This window comes from Bacillus rossius, chromosome 11, assembly GCF_032445375.1.
Source record: "Bacillus rossius redtenbacheri isolate Brsri chromosome 11, Brsri_v3, whole genome shotgun sequence".
Taxonomy (NCBI): Eukaryota; Metazoa; Arthropoda; class Insecta; order Phasmatodea; family Bacillidae; genus Bacillus; species Bacillus rossius.
In genome coordinates, this window is record NC_086338.1 from 43,558,851 (window position 1) to 43,574,028 (window position 15,178).

The following is a 15,178-nucleotide window of genomic DNA, read 5'->3' on the forward strand; positions in this document are numbered from 1 at the left end:
ATGTGTTTTAAGGCGTCCCTTGGATTGGTTGAGGGTATAAATTGGCAACACTGACGGTGCAAGCATGCGCGATATGTCTTCAGAGATTGGGCAAGTATACAGATGGAGCATTAGCCGTCAGACGTGAAGGCGTTTTCACCCCCCTTTTATTTCTGATTTTCACACACCAATATGGCAGACGTTTGTTTATATTTGTGTCAGCTGTTATAGCTTGCTTTTATCAACGACTGTAGTTAAGCTGTTCGGAAGAAAATTAGATCAAAATATGTAGTACTGGTTAATATGTTTATATAGATATCAAAAGTCCAAAAACGAATCATCATAATGTAAATGTAATGCTATGAGTTGACATTTGTCCCCAATTTAACCTTCAATACAGGTACAAGTGACACATTTGTAGATGAACTGCCGCCATATTGGTACGTGGTGTACTGGGATCCCCCTCCGCTTTTGGCTTCACCCCTCTCGCCTATATTCGGACCCTACGCTCCACCTGTATGTTTCTCTGATCTCTGGGTGCCTTTGACTTTAGATCCAGGAGAGGTTGGCAAACCGCCTTCCTGCCTGCATCGAAGCAAGTCTCCGTTTTTTGACGTGACAACGTCTAATAAATCTATGAACGCCGGCTGCACAGACGAAAAAGTGTCCCATTACGCACATTGTCCCGTTACGCGGTGTCCCGTTACACTCATTGTACGCTTGCGCCGCATCTATCTCTCTTCCACTCGATTGGAACAACCATCGATTTGACTTTTTCGAGGCACATTCAACTTGAAACACTCCCATTCGTTTGCTACTTTTCCTATCATCGTCCTATCCTTAACAGAATAACACAGATTGGAAGAAGTTAAATAGCAAACATGTATAAAAGTTATAGTTAAAATAATCTCTTCGTTAAAGTAATGAACATATTTGAATTAATGAGTGCAAACAAAAGTAAATTTATCAATTAAATTGTAGATTTCATTTCACTCCTTCTTTGTATCCGTACAAAATAGTGATAATTCAATAAAAATGATTCAATTTTATTCATAAAAATATGCAATCGTTTCATCAATGTTTTGTTATGACGTTGTCACGTTAAACTATCGTCCGTAAACCGACTTTACAGACAACCAATTTTTTGTTTTCCGTCTGCCAAGGACGTGACAGCTCGAACGTGGGGACTGGAATCTTCGTTATCTTCCCTTCCGATAAGAAGTCGTGATTCACCCGTCAATGAGCACGGCAAACTCTGCGCTAGTCCATCACGTTCTAGAAGCGCGCGTGCAGTGCCTCTGTCGGCCATGACAATGGCGGACAAACGGATATGCTTTTTTATTTATATTAAAAAATTAATTGGTTGTCTGTAAAGTCGGTTTACGGACGATAGTTTAACGTGACAACGTCATAACAAAACATTGATGAAACGATTGCATACGTTTATGAATAAAATTGAATCATCTTTATTGAATTATCACTATTTTGTATGGATAGAAAGAAGGAGTGAAATGAAATCTAAAATTTTATTGATAAATTTACTTTTATTTGCACTCATTAATTCAAATACGTATGTCTATTACTTTAACGAAGAGATTATTTTAACTATAACTTCTATACGTGTTTGCTATTTAACTTCTTCCAATCTGTGTTATTCTGTTAAGGATAGGACGATGATAGGAAAAGTAGGAAACGAATGGGAGTGTTTCAAGTTTAATGTGCCTCGAAAAAGTCAAATCGATGGTTGTTCCATTCGAGTGGAAGAGAGATAGATGCGGCGCAAGCGTACATTGAGCGTAACGGAACAATGTGCGTAACGGGACACTTTTTCGTGTGTGCAGCTGGCGTTCATCGATTTATTAGACGTTGTCACGTCAAAACGTATTTAGAAAGAGGCTATATGATCATCATTAATATAGATCTTTAGAGTGTTCGACATCGGGGACCGTTATCAACTCTTTATCTTCTCTACTGGTCAACCCAAGCTGATTTCCGTGCAAAAGGCTACTACTGACCAAACACGCCACGGGAGACCCTTAAGAGCTGAAATTATATTTATTTTTTTTGGTTTCGGAAACATTTATGTTTAATTGAATACTTCAAATTTATGAGTTTAATATTTCTTTAATCAAAAGTTGTACGAAAGTTCTAAAGTTCAGTATTTGAGACCACAAATTTGTAATATATTTCGACTATCTAATGTCATTCATATCCTACTGAGATAGGTAACGTCTCCTTGATGATGGCGACTGCAATGTCGACCGAAACGTCGGTGAATTTATCGCCAAGGACACGGCTACAACCCAGAAGCCAAGCTACTTTATATTACTACTTGAGTTGAAATTTTAAAAAAAATAAACACACAGATGAATGCAAATCATAAACCATCTTATGCTCTAACTAAAGAATAATATTATTAAATTATGTTACGTTGCCATATCTTGTTAATTACAAGTTTGACAACTACTAACTTCACTTGCCACACGCTTCCAAAACTTTTCAGTTGTTGCCTGGACAACCAACGTGTAATGCCCGTTCCGCGACAACTTGTGATTGCCAAGTGTTTATTCCTTAGCAGTCGTCACAAGACGTGTGCCTATGTTTGTGGGGAAGCCTAAGATGTACATCAAGTTCTGTCCCTGCCCGAACACGGCCGAATATTCACCTTCGGCCAACCTCGGGTTTATTTAGATATATTTATATTTCTCTGTTTATTTTAATGTAGCTATACTAACCTAACTAACCGTCCATAGTGTTTTAAAGTGTTTTAATGTAGCTAGCCTAACCGACCACTTTTAATAGTTGAATTAATTTTTCCTGAGCAAAAATAAAACAAATCCCGAGGTTGGCCGAAGGTGAATATTCGGGCGTGTTCGGGCAGGGACAGAACTTGATGTACATCTTAGGCTTCTCATGTTTGTGGGGTGGTCTCCAAGGACTCGTATGCGCCGCCATGCCGCCCGGTGGCGGAGGACGGAAGCAAGCCGCAGCAGCGCCGCTCGAGCGAGACTATGAAATCACGGGGGAGCGAATTACGATGGCGGCAAATTTTTACATTGGCCTTCTTCCGGCACGGATGCGAACGCTTCGTTTCGGAAATGGGGTTTGAAAGAAATAAAATGAAAAGGTTATCTCATTACGTCTTCCTGCCAGGGAAATACAAAGCAACCACAGTATTTGCCCGTCGCTCGTCGGAGAGAGAGAGAGATAAAAAAAAAGAAGGGAAATAAATCCTACTCAATAAATTTTTATTTTATTTTCAAAGCCATAAACGGTCGCACGGACGGGCACAAAAAAATCGCCGTTGCAGAGAACCGGTCCCGGGTGGTCTTGAGCAAATGTGGTCGCTGGTTCGAGCCCCAGTCTCTGGTATAGCTATATTCACGAGCGCCATGTCTTTCATTGAGTGGTGACGTCACATCTAAGCCTCCACGCACAACCATGCGATGTAAATTTCAACGTTTACTTTGTTTAACATATGAGAACAAATAGTGGGCTGGAGGTGTGGCAGAGAATTTATTATTTCCCCCGCTTTAGACACGTTGCCATTGATTCCAGAAACTAAAAAAAAAGATTGTTGCGAATATACTTATTTACGCACGTTACTGCGTTAGAAGTTATGCTTACTTGGCGTAATAAAACACCAACCTTAATTTTCCCTGCAAATAATCAATAGAAAAAAAATAATAAAAGGACTTGAGTGATATAACAGATAAAGTTGAAGTATAAATATAATCAAATTAAAAAAGAATAAACGTTTGAATTAAAATTAATTATCTAATTTAGTAAAACAATTAAGATCAGTTTTAATTAATAATAAAAAAACAATAAACATACCGAATGTTTATAATCATTTATAATGCAAATAAATTATGCCTACGGGCAAATAATCTCATAAAAACACTCTCATGAAAACGGCCAGAAGACTACTAAACCTTCCAGAGAAACTCCCTGCCAGCGACAATGGAAGCTTACAAGCAACCTGAAATACATACGGGAACATAATCTAACTTAAATATACTTAAAAAATATACGTGGAAAAGTATGCAAACACAATCGTAAAAATTCATTCTCATCATATATGTATTTGGTTGGTGGGCCTCCCAAAAAAAAAAGTAAACAGTCTGGGGCCGCTACTGCCAACGCTTCGTGAACGAAAAAAATGATCACGAAATCCTGTAATCAACTCTTTATTGCCACAGTTTTCTTCGTAATGGTATTTCAAAGTTGGCCGTAGCTGCAAGGCATCGGACTATCGCGGAATACGTAATGTGGTTGGCAATCGGCGTTGGCCGAACACGCAGGACGCAGGACGGAATATCCTGTAGCTTTGTTTACGATTGTCACTTGTTTCCACCTGGGAGAGGGGAAAGTGGTGATGGGGGGTTACATGCACGCCCCCCCCCCCTGCATCCTTCCCTCCCCCCTTTCCTTCATCGACCATATACAACATCCAACCACCGACCGCAGCATAGGGCGACTGCGGCTACTGTCGACTGCGGAGACCCGGAGACATCGCAAAGCGATCAGAGGCGTGGTAAGTCCCACTCTCTTGGGGGGGGGGGGGGGGGGGGGGGAAGTCTTCTTTTCACAGACGAGAGAGCCAAACGCCCGATCGTGCATCTTCGGGTTTTTTGTTATTTTGGACAACTCATGATAACTAATGGTCAATTAGGTTAGGTTAGCTACATTATAAATACTTGGAAACATTGTGGACGGTTGATTTGGTTAGGATAGCTACATTAAAGATACTGTGAAATCATGTAAACGGTTTCCTAGCGCTGGATAGCTACATATTAAAAAGTTATTTGCTAAGCAACCATAAAATGTTTTTACAGTATTTTTAATGTAGCTATACTTACCTAATATAACCAACCATGTACCTAACCTATCCTAATCGACCGCAAAATGTAATGCCACACCGGTTTATACAATGAGATAGAACGGCGTATGACGTATGAGTAAGCTATATCCCAAATAAATACATCTGTTGTGGTACGGAAATAAAAGCGAGCATGAACTTCGGGGAACTTCGGGTGTGGCTCTCTCGTCTGTGAAATGAAGGCTTCCCCTTGGGGCGTCTCGCCGAGGCAGTGTCGCCAACTGCTCTGGGGCCGGTATTCCAACACACAAAACTAAAGTTTTGGGTGCTGAATGTGCTACGCCTCTACCCTAACCGTATTCCTGGTGCACGAAGGAACACGGCCAGTCCCTTGTTTTCAGGGAACGAATTTTTGTTGTCCTGTCCGTTTGCCAATCTGTTGGGACAAAAATCCGCTCATGCGCAGAGCTCACGTTTTTCTTTGATTTCGTCCATATGGCGGACCCGCATCTGGCAGCATGAACTCGTATATAGTCATTTTTTTGTGATCTTCAGGGGGACGTACCAAGCGCGTTGGATGCCAAATGAAACTTTATGATATCGAAACTATCCTGGAATACAATTTTGGTACACTTTAATGGTCATAACTTAGAAATAATCACAACTTAAAAAGTACTTGAGAAAATGAGGAAAACGGTTCTATTTTTGTGCGATGGTGCTGCTATCTCTAGTATTTTTTTTTTGCAGTAACAACTGTATCGATGGTTGTGAACGGCCGCTAGAATGCATTGTAACCAGTTTATAGCCTCGCACGGGGAACAGTTTATTAAAACTGTTGTCGATTTGGTTCCTTACTGTAATTCGGTTTGGACACACGTTCTAGAATACGGTCCGCGAGTTAGGTTACGGCTGTATCACAGCAAGACAGTGCTTATTCGGTCCATTACCCGAACGTCTTGGAATACCGCCCTAGGAGATTATTCCAAAATATTGCAGGTTTGTAACTACCAAGTAAAAATTCTACTAGTTCAGTTACAAATGCTTCACAAACGCAATCTTATAAACTTGTCATATCAAGAGAATTTTCCATAATTTTCAAGTAATTAACTTATAGGGTAACTAAATACTCTGGGTTATTAAATGTTCATGATTATACTATAAAAATATTGTATCTTAATGATCTTCAAAGCTTACGCCATACCTTTGTTTTTATTGTACTTGCAGCCATCAAAACGAATTAATTCTCATTACTAGTTATATTCTGTTGGCATAGTCGTGAGAATTTGAGTTTTGGCACTTTTTTTAGTTTCAACTCTTCTTGGTAGCAATCAATATTTAGCAGGCACACCAATTTATTAATGACTGTGGCAAAAACAAATATTATAAATAACATCATATCATTTATACGTAATTAAAATAAAAGGAAATGAAAAATGTCACAAACATTACAAAACGATCACTCTTCAGAATTATACAAGTCTGTATAAAATCGTAATCAATAAAATTTCTCAAGCCATATTTTATAAAAGTAATATTAATCTCGCGGTTAGCTATACACTTAAAGGGTACTTAATTTTAAATTCGTCCCTTAATATTATGGCAGAAATATTTAATGAGTACTCGTGGTAAACAGATGATACACTACTTACTGAACCAGTTATAGAATAATTTTGCAAGTGTGAAACGTGAAGAACGTTGCTGCGAGCAAATTAATGTTCTCCCGGTACCTTTTCCCCCACCAACTTGCATTCCTTCGCCTCTGCGCATTCTCAACCCCTTTCTCCTCTTCTAACTTCTAGTGATTTGTTTCATGACTGCCCCCTCCACCTCATAGTGTCCTAGTTCATTACAGCCCTCCTCCACCTCATAGTACCCTAGTTCATGACTGTCCTCCGCCTCATAGTATCCTAGTTCATGACATCCTTCCTCCACCCCATAGTATCCTAGTTCATGACAGCCTTCCACCACCTCATAGCGTCCTAGTTCATTACAGCCCTCCTCGACCTCATATTATCCTAGTTATGACAGCCATCCTCCACCTCACATTGTCCTAGTTCATTGCAGCCCTCCTCCACCTCATATTGTCCTAGTTCATGAGAGCCTTCCTCCACCTCATAGTGTCCTGATTCATGACAGTTTCCTCCACCTCTTAGTGTTCTAGTTAATGACTGTCATAATCTACCTCATAGTTTCCTGATCCTGGCAACCTTCCTCCACTTAATACTATCCTGTGACCTGACAGCCCTCCTCCACTTCATAGTGTCTTGATGCTTCTAACATTCATCCACCCCATCGCGTTCTGGTTCGTGACAACCCTCGTGCACCTCGTGTCCTGATCCTAACGGCCCTCCTCCATCTCATAGTATCCTGATCCTGCCAGTCCTCCTTCACATCTTTGTGTCCTGGTTCATGACAGCCCTTTTTCCAACTCTTAGTGTCCTGTTACATGACAGCTCTTCTTCACCCAGTGTCTGTCTGCCTTCGTGTGGGACGTGGCAGTGTATTATCATGCCATGTTGTTGTATTTATAGGTGGACATGTTCTGGCTTCCCGCCGTCGTCTTTTTCCCGCCCCTCGTCCTGGCTCTCTGCAAATGTAAGTAGCTGAACACGCTTGTATCCGTACAGTTAGTGTGCAGAAGTCATATCAAAATATTATAAGAAATAGTTTGTATGTTTGTCTGTGAGTCCATCATTCACGTAGTGCAAAGACGTAAATGTCTAGGGAATGAAATTTGTTACAGTAACTCTACAGGGGTTTGCTAGTGTGATCCTCTAAATTATTTCTTTTTTTTTTCTTTTTTCAAAAATCGATATACTTCTTGAGTTTTGGGTTGTCGTGGTTTAAGACCACATTCTCCCCATTAATTCCACTTCTAGCCATCTTCGAATAAGGATCCTTACGTCAGTATGTACATCCCAGAGACGCGAGTAAAATCAAGTTGGTTCGGAACTTCAAACTTTATTTGCGGACTTTTGTTGAGTTAAATTTTTGTTTTTACTTTCCACCATTTGATTCTATGTGTTTAAGCGCATCTGGAAATCTTACAATCAGCACGTCTTGAAAATTTCACAGAACATAGAATTTACATACGACTTTTGTTTGAAATAAGAATGGTCAAATTATATTAATAATATATTTGATTTTTGAATGAGAAACGGAAGAAAATGAGAACGAAGTGTTGAAAACATTCGGTTTGCTTTGTACTAACCATTTGTTTTGTACTTCACAAAACATACGCTGAAACACACTTTTTTTTCTTCACATTTCCATATCCAAAAGGCTTAAAAAGCAGAAATTTTGTGAATAGGTTTATCTTAGAATTCGTACCAATATAAATATATATATATATTTTTAAATTTGTTTGTCTCTTAAAGTTTGGTCTCACAAGCCTTGTTGATTATTTCGTCTTTGCGTCATTACTTTTTTTTAGGGTTGTTTATAATATATTAACGCGATACCTCCCATGTATTTAAAGCAGAAGAACAAAATCCAAAGGAGGTATGGTGCTAGTATTTTAGAAATAGCCCTTATATAAAAGTAATGGCGATACAACGAAAAAAAAAATTAACATTATGACTATGACCGAGCCATAGTTAATTTTTTTGGGTTAAGCCGAAAAAAAAAGTTCCTCTGATTCACAACTGTATTTTTGTAGGGTAAAACTGATAAATGGGATCTGATGTAGAGATATGGTTTAAGATAAGATACTAACCAAGATATCCAAAACCCACTTACTTTGCTCGCTGACTGATCACTGCAAATCCAAATCACGAAAGGATTAAGTACAGCTAACACAAGGGAAAGTCATGGGAGAGAGGGACTTCCATTTGACGGTGGGCCGGGAACTACTCGAGTATCGACCAGGTGCTCGTGAATCGATTTAACTCGTGCCCTTCGTTGGGATCGATCATCCGACCTCTCCTCGACTCGTGAGCGGGTTTATAAAACTACACAAGTGAACGAAAGAACGCGAGAAAGGCAAGACGCAAACAATTTCACTAACCTCGTTTTTTTTAAAAAGTCCACGGGTATATACTACGCAGGATGCAAAATACAAAACGCAATAATCGGCCAGTTTTCAATTTCTTTGGTTTTGTCGCGTGTTTCCACGTTCCATATCTAAAGTGACGTGTTCCGAAAACTTTATAAAAAAACGCTGATGTAATATGCATGTTTTGAATGTCTTGTAATATTTATATTTTTATTTTTATCATATGAATAATATATTTAAAAAACCGCATGTAGCATAAAAAAATACCAACAACACTCACGCACAAGCTTTTTTTTGTCAGTGTTTACTTTCCTGAAAAAACGTAGTTTTATTGTAAACATGATGATAAAAACGTTAGATTGTTCAAAATCTTAAATCTAAATAAACTGTTACCACAAAATTAATTAAATGGGTAAATTAGGTTATATTGACAAAAAAAAAAATTGTTTGTTTCAAGTGTGGGTTAAGTTGCTAAATATTGTTGGTTGAAAGATTACTAACTTCTACACGTGTTGAATTCACACCGCTGAAGCTTGTGCCAGTCGGTGACGATTTGAGCAGATCCGCGTGCAACGTGCGTCGGTAACAATAGTAACTAAGGTTTGTACTTTTTGAGAAGCCTAAGATGTACATCAAGTTCTGTCCCTGCCCGAACACGCCCGAATATCCACCTTCGACCAACCTCGGGATTTGTTTCATTTTTGCGCAGGAAATTTGAAATCAAATATTAAAAGTGGTCGGTTAAGTTAGCTACATTAAAACACTATTGGACGGTTAGTTAGGTTAGTATAGCTACATTAAAATAAACAGAGAAATATAAATATATATATATAAATGAACCCGAGGTTGGCCGAAGGTGAATATTCGGGCGTGTTCGGGCAGGGACAGAACTTGATGTACATCTTAGGCTTCCCGTACTTGTTGTGAGGTGAGCTCCTGACGTCACTGTGAAACAACGTGTGTGCCGGCGATCGGCCGATCCATCACGCTGCCACCCGAGGCATTCAGTGTGCTCCAGGCCAGGAACAGAGGTTTCCACGACTCTCTCAGTGCTCAGTGAATCAAGATGTGCACCTCCCACACTTCAGTTAGAATCACCTGGATCAACGGGCGGGAGTGCGTATCTCGTGGGATAGGGTCTGGCACACGGGCCTGTGTGCGCGCTGGCTTGGTTGTTGTAAAGGTGGGTCTACACTGTATAACAAAACAAGTTATAAAATGTTATATTACAAAGTTATACAACATGTTACAAAATGAAAAGAATGATAATTATATTACAAGTTATACAACAAAGTTATATAACTTGTTATGAAAACGTGAAGAAAAATGTCATATAACACCATGTTTTATAACAAAATAAGTGTTATAAAACAAGTTATATGTTTCCCATGCAGTGTCGGTAAAGATCAAAGGAAGTTAAATAACTTGTATAACATGTTGGTCGTTTGTCCACACTGGTATGCATGTTTAAAAACATGTAACATGTTATGAAACAAGTTGTATTACTTGTTATATAACTTTATATTTAACTTGTTATGTAACATGTTATAAAACAAGTTGTGTAACTTTTATATAACATGTTACAAATATAACATGTTTTTGTTATATAGTGTAGACCCACCTTACCGTTAAAGAAAGTCACGTGTGCCTGTCGTCGGCGGGGCAGAAGAGCTCCCCTCCAGACAGATCGGCCGTCGTGCGGGGAGGTGATGGTGGTTCTCTTCTACACACCCCCCCCCCCCCCCTTTTTCCACGACTCATTCACACGTCACGCACACGGGCAGTCGTGCGTCTAGCGATGGCTGTCGCATCCGCTTCCACCCGCCGCTTTGTGCGTAAATGTCGCCGCAAGCAGGTCTTCCGGTCGCGGGGCGAGCCATTTTCACGGGAAGCGTCACTCACTAATCACGCACGTTCACCGCGCGCCACGCAATTTTCCCGGGAAGCCTAAGATGTACATCAAGCTCTGTGCCTGCCCGAACACGCCCGAATATTCACCTTCGGCCAACCTCCGGTTTATTTTTATATATATATATATATATATATATATATATATATATATATATATATATCCATAGTGTTTTAAAGTGTTTTAATGTACCTAACCTAACCTAACCGACAATATTTGAATTCATTTTTCCTGCGCAAAATTAAATCAAATCCCGAGGTTGGCCGAAGGTGAATATTCGGGCGTGTTCGGGCAGGGACAGAACTTGATGTACATCTTAGGTTTCTCAACTTTTCCCGCGAGCTACTCGTTCACACAAAAAAAAACTCTCGCAAACTTGTAATGAATGACAAGTGAAATTCACATCTTTACAAATACCTACTTGTAGGTTATCTAAAATCTTTGGTACTTATAGTAGAAAAAAATTATAGCTGAAACTTATTTTTCAACTTCTAATTTTCTTTTAGGTTGGTAGTTTACGATTACAGTTTAACTAATAATTCTCCCAAGAAAATGTTGTGGTCTAGTTTTTTTTCTCGTATTGAGTTCAAATATATTAAAAAAAAAGCCTATTAACGATAATAATAAAATAATCTTATGCTGCAAAGTAAATAGTAGTTACTGTTACAAGTACATTAATTAATAATTTTGTGTTGCCAAATATTGTTAGTTACTACCACGGGCGTATATCTTGGAAGGGGAGGGACCCCCTGGAATCAAAAAGTCCCACTCTGAGGGGCGCCCGATTGCGCTTGCAAAATCGCAACTGTGAAAAGAGAACGATAGACGTAATCCCGCGTAAAATCGATGTAAAATGCATTTTCATAACAACTTGCGATTATAAGTATTGTTTTCTCACAACTATTACTCACAAGTCTTGCACCTTTGTGAATCTGTACCCCGTTCCGTCTGATGGCCTCGCTTCATTTCTGTGATGGGGCCTTTACATCGTGCTATTGAAGCGGCATTAAACTGACCAAATTTGTTCATCAAGTAAATATAATCATACAATAAACGTGTTTGATGTAGAGGGCCTTGCTTTGAAAGGTGACACATGCTTTTGTAAAGGCAAAATATTTTTACAAGCAAACGGCTCATTCTCAGCAGGTTACTAAGGGCTATGTCCAGTGGCGTAGCCAGGATTTGTATATGGGGGGTGTTAAGAAGCATGCACCTCCCCCCCCCCGGATTAAAGCGTGGGGTCCGGGGGTCCTTCCCCGGGAAAATTTGGAAAATTTGGATTTCAAGGTGTAAAATAGTGCTATTTTAGCAGTTTTCGGTACTTAAATTTAAATATTGTAATGGTCAAATTTGTATTAATTTTAATATGAAATTTGTTTGAGTGATGAATAAGAAATTAAAAAAGATTTGGTGCTAAGGGGGGGGGGGGGGGTTGTACACCTAACCCCCCCCCCCTGGCTTCGCCCCTGGCTATGTCTCACACTCAATGTTGAAATTTTCATTTTATGTTCATTGCTACAATTTAAAGACTAAAACTGCAATTCTAACACTACACCTCCCTCGCCTTTGTTAATCTCTAACAAACATTTTCAACAGATAATCACTTAGTGTAATAAAATGGGCATAAAAGAACGCACAAAATTGTTGTAATTATTATCACTTGAGTGACTCTCAGCAGCCATCATATTACAATTGGTGAAAATCTGGTTAAAACTTGTGCTATACAACACAAATGCAACTGAGGTATCGTGTTAAAGTTTTAAGAAATAATCCTTTAATAATATTAATAACGAGAAAATGAAGATAAAAATTCAGCTTTGCGTGTGAGACCAATGCTTGTATAGGCTACTATGAAGTATAAAAAACCGGTGTAAAATATCGGTATCCCATGCAATGTGCGATTGTTACCTTCATCTTACAGAATGTCTGTTAACAGTGGTAAATATTTGTCAAGGTACCTGTAATGACGTGGTTAGCAGACACACGCCAATGTATCAGTGGTGGTGGCAGTAGTGGAGATTAGTGATGGGCAGAACGGTTCTTTTGACTGAATCGGTTCTTTTGGATCATTTCCTTGAAATGATTCGTTCAGAACGATTCGTTCATCTCGGTCAATTCGTTCTTTTCTGTGTATGGGATCTGGCTCTTTTATCAGGTGTCGTAACTCGTTCATCCTTTAGAGTATTAGGTACGTGTTTTTGTATTTGAATTTGAACATTGCTTTCCGTAGCAGTGAATCACAGTTGCGTATATGAAACAAGATTATTTATATTTTATTACTTTTTAAGTTACAAATATTAATATATAGGTTACTTACACTCTAGTGACAGTAAAGTATTTACATGTGGACCAACACATTTAGAAAAAAAAAGACAAAAATTTAATACTACTACTGCGATTCAGTATGAAGAGAAACAAATGAAGTACATTAATTAACCCAAAAATGGTAAGTGTGAACATTTGTAGTTACTTTCCCTGTTATTTTTAATTCATACGGTTTTTTTTTTAGTTTTTTATTTCCAAATTTGTGTATGTGAATGTGAAAAAGCAATTTTAAACCACTACTTAACAGTTGACATTTTCAGGTATAGATACTTTTCATGTTACACTATTTTATTTGATCAGTTATCGTTTGCTCTTGTGAACATGCGCACGCTGTGATTACTAATTCTTCAGACTCCTGACGTCATGAATCATTTCACGAACGAATCAGACCGGGCGCGTGGCCGGTTCTCTCGTTCTCTCGTTCTCTCCGCGTTTTCATTCTTCCGAATCTTTCAAGGTACCGGCTCTCAAAGAGCCGGTTCTTTACATCGCGAACGAATCGCAAGATTTCGTTCTCTCAAAGATTCGTTCTTTTTGAACGAATCGTTCACGAACGACCCATCACTAGTGGAGATACATAGAGATATGAGAGCAGTATTCCAAGACGTTCGGGTTAAGGTAGCGGATAAACACTGCCTTGTGGGGACACAACCGTAACCGTATTACGGAACCGTGTCCAAACTGAATCCCAGAAAAGAAACAAATCGGAAACCGTTTTAACTAACGGTGCCATGCGCGAGGCTAGAAACTGGTTTCAACGTATTCTAGCGGACGTTTCGCAACGATCGATACAACTGTCGCGGCAAAAAATAATAATTGGATGTAACAGCACCATCGCACGCAAATAGAATCGCCTTTCTAAATCTTCTCAAGTACCTTTTTTTTTAAAGTTGAGATTATTTCTTTTCTATGGACCATTTAAGCGTGCTAAACATATTCCAGGATGGTTCCTCCATCATAAAGTTTCATTTGGAATACGGTCAGGGTACAGGTGTAAACCCGGGTCGTTACCACAACGCCGAAATACCATAACGCCGAATGTCCCGAGGGGAAAATTAAATATTTTGAATATTACATCCATGCACAAGAAAAATGACTCGGCGATGGAGGGCACCACACCCCGGTGAAATCCCGGCCCTCGGACTGCTGTTTCTTAAATGTAACTTAACGCCGAAATACCACGATAAAACCTAACCTTACCTAACCTAGCGTAATATAACCTAACCTAACTTAACCTAGCCAATCCTAGCCTAGCCTAACCTAACCTAGCCTAACCTAACCTAGTCTAACCTAACCTAGTATAGCCTAACCTAACCTAGCGTAATATAACCTAACCTAACTTAACCTACCCTATCCTAGCCTAGCCTAACCTAACCTAGCCTAACCTAACCTAGACTAACCTAACCTAGCCTAACCTAACCTAGTCTAACCTAACCTAGTATAACCTAACCTAACCTTTGTGGCAGTCCTGCAATGACATTATTTTTCGGCGTTAGTGTATTTCGGCGTTGTGGTAATTCGGCGTTGTGTTACACAGCAGTTTTCTAGCTGTCGGCGTTGTGGTCAATTTGGCATTTCGGCGTTGTGGTGCGTCTCCTGTAAACCCTAATGGTTGTGTGTTGTGATACCTGCGCAGACCCGACGATGCAGCACGTGGAGGTGGACGAGGCGAGCATGAACGTGAGCTGGCGGGCGAGCGGGGAGCCGGGCTGCCTGAAGGGCTTCCAGGTGTGCCGCACCTCCATGGACGACAAGGGGGTGTCGTGCGCCCTGGCGCCGCCCGACGCCACCAGCCTGCGCCTGCCCGCGCGCGGCCTCCGGCCCTGCGAGCGCTTCAGCGTCGAGGTGACGGCGCTCAGCCGCGACCCCAAGGGCAGAGGGGGCGACTCGCGCTACGCCCACGGCGTGGCAGGTGCGTAGCCACCGCAGCGCATCCTTGCTTGTCTTTGTCTAGCAGCTCCCGCGCGCCAGGCGGCCAGGTCGCGGCGACACGTCTGGTTGCCGCGACCTGGAGGAGGTCGCAGCTGCTGCGCACGGCGCGACCGGCTGGTCGCCGATGTGTCGCCGTGACATCAAGGAGGTCGCAGCTGCACACGCGCGACCAGCTGGCCGCCGATGTGTCGCCGCGACATGGAGGTATGGTTTAAAA

At 40.4% G+C, this 15,178-nt stretch overlaps 1 long non-coding RNA gene across 1 annotated transcript in view; it reads left to right on the forward strand.

Moving 5' to 3' along the window:
* LOC134536512 (uncharacterized) overlaps window positions 1–14,778 on the forward strand; it is a 352,420-nt gene extending 337,642 nt beyond the window's left edge. The window contains exons 2-3 of the long non-coding RNA XR_010075797.1: window positions 7,333–7,396; window positions 14,666–14,778. This is a non-coding gene — a long non-coding RNA (uncharacterized LOC134536512). The remainder of the gene's footprint in view (window positions 1–7,332; window positions 7,397–14,665) is intronic.
* The last annotated feature ends 400 nt before the right edge of the window (window positions 14,779–15,178 follow it).